Genomic DNA, 2,450 nt, shown 5'->3' with positions numbered 1-2,450 from the left:
CATATTGATTCTGATGAAGCTTTTGTGAAGTCAGGGATGTTTACAGGGTTCTTTAAAAAAATGATTTTTTGTTTTGTTTTGCTTTGTTTTGTTTTTTTCTGGAAGACTGGACAATAAGGCCAGGAGGATAGATACTCGAAATTCTTAGGAATGATCATATCTAGGCTACTTGGGAAGATCATTAAAGGAGATTAGCCAACTCAGGAAGCTCTTTTTTTTTTTTTAGATTTATTTTTTTATTACACAGTCAGATATACAGAGAGGAGAGACAGAGAGGAAGATCTTCCATCTGATGATTCACTGCCCAAGTGACCGCAATGGGCCGGTGCTGTGCCGATCCATAGCCGGGAACCAGGAACCTCCTCTGGGTCTCCCACACAGGTGCAGGGTCTCCCACACAGGTGCAGGGTCCCAAAGCCTTGGGCCATCCTCGACTGCTTTCCCAGGCCACAAGCAGGGAGCTGGATGGGAAGTGGAGCAGCTGGGATTAGAACCGGCGCCCATATGGGATCCCAGCGCGTTCAAGGTGAGGACTTTAGCCACTAGGCTACAGCGCCGGGCCCCTCAGGAAGCTCTTAATAACATAAATTTAGTCTATCTGGTGATACAGATTAACAGAGTTTGTGTGAGGAAAGGTAAGAATAAGCCTGTAAAACTACTGGAGATACAAGAGCCTTTCCAGTGCAGAAGAGCTTACACGCTAACTATTTGTCATCTGTTAAACTGAAATCCAAGACATGCTTTTCAGTATGACAGGGTAAATGGATGATCTTCCCCTACTAAAGATGACTTTTGGCCCCAAGCTACTTGGCATTCTACAGAAAATCAGTTCTTTTAGTTCTAAAGGTTGGAGGAAGGATGTGTACTTACACTTCTAAAATTGGACCACAGGGGTGAGAACTGGATTACAAATTAATTTTTACCATTGGCACATGACATACTATTCCCTGGCCCATGGATCACCTGCTTTTATTCAATGGCTTATTTGCAATAATGAAATATGCATCTGTGAGCACATGATCACAAACCAGGTGAAGGATTTGGCCTGAACTTACATTTTGCCACAAGATTTCCATCCCATCCAACTGTTTCATCATTTCCCCTTAACAAATGGGGCCATCATTGTGGAGTCAGCTGCCCCACTCCACTGACTTCTTTTCATATAATGTTAATATATCTAAATGCACTCCCAAGAGAAAGGTTGTTAAGTATTAGGGATTTTTCATCAAAGTATACTTTATGAAGCATACCATGCTATATACAAAAATTATCCATAAATTGAATATTATAAATTATTTCATTTTGTGTATACAATGATGTGTATTGATTTCCTTTCATGGATGGGCATTTCAATTGGTTTTAGGTGTCTGTTATCATGAACAGCACAGCTCTGATCGTTTCTGTGTGTTTGCTATAGTGTATGTGTAATTTCTTTGGATGCATAAATTAATGTCATAGAGTACAGAAATGTGAATCTGTAAGACTTTTACATTTTTTACCATAAAGGAGCACAAAATACTATTGCACTGTTGTCTGGATTTACATTTTACTGATCATATATTATTAGTCCCGTTTTTCTCTTTGCAAAACCACATTTCTACTTGTGATTTTCTTGATAACTTTTAGAGTTCTTTATATATCGTTGATATTAATTTCTTGCCAGTTTTCTGTTTCAAGAATATTTTCTATCAACTTTTGCCTTTCTCTTTTGTGAAAGTATACATTTGAGAATAAATGTTCTTAATTTATATATTATATTTTAATTTTAATCTTTCAACATAATCTTAGTGAATTTCATATATCTTTCTTAAAATTTTATTTATTATTATTACAAAGTCAGAAATACAGAGAGGAGGAGAGACAGAGAGGAAGATCTTCCGTCCGATGATTTATTCCCCAAGTGAGCGCAACGGCTGGAGCTGAGCCTATCCGAAGCCAGAAGCCAGGAGCTCTTGTGGGTACATTGTGCCAAGGCTTTGGGCTGTCCTCAACTGCTTTCCCAGGCCACAAGCAGGGAGCTGGATGGGAAGTGGAGCTGCCGGGATTAGAACCGGTGACCTTATGGGACCCTGGCGCATGCAAGGCGAGGACTTTAACCACTAAGCTATTGCGCCCGGCCTGAATTTCATATATCTTAAGATATACTTTCCTACCAAATCTAAAAGATTTCAAGTGTTCTTTTTCAGAATTTTAAAGTTGTTGAATTTCTCTCCTTTTCCTCTCCTTTTTCCCCCCAATTTATTCTAGTTTTTCAAATGCAGCATAAAACGCATTCAATTGATCTTTACTCTTATGTAGGATAATTTTCCAGTATTATTTTTCTTTTTTCCATCTATCTCTATGCCAAGGTTCTATAATTGAATGACTCTAGCTTTGTATTGTATTAGAGAACTACAGATTTTTCTGCCCAGATTCTATTCCTCTGGTAGTATTTTATCTTCATAATAGGT

Source organism: Ochotona princeps, chromosome 11 (assembly GCF_030435755.1).
Source record: "Ochotona princeps isolate mOchPri1 chromosome 11, mOchPri1.hap1, whole genome shotgun sequence".
Taxonomy (NCBI): Eukaryota; Metazoa; Chordata; class Mammalia; order Lagomorpha; family Ochotonidae; genus Ochotona; species Ochotona princeps.
Note: the sequence above shows the minus strand (reverse complement) of the source record.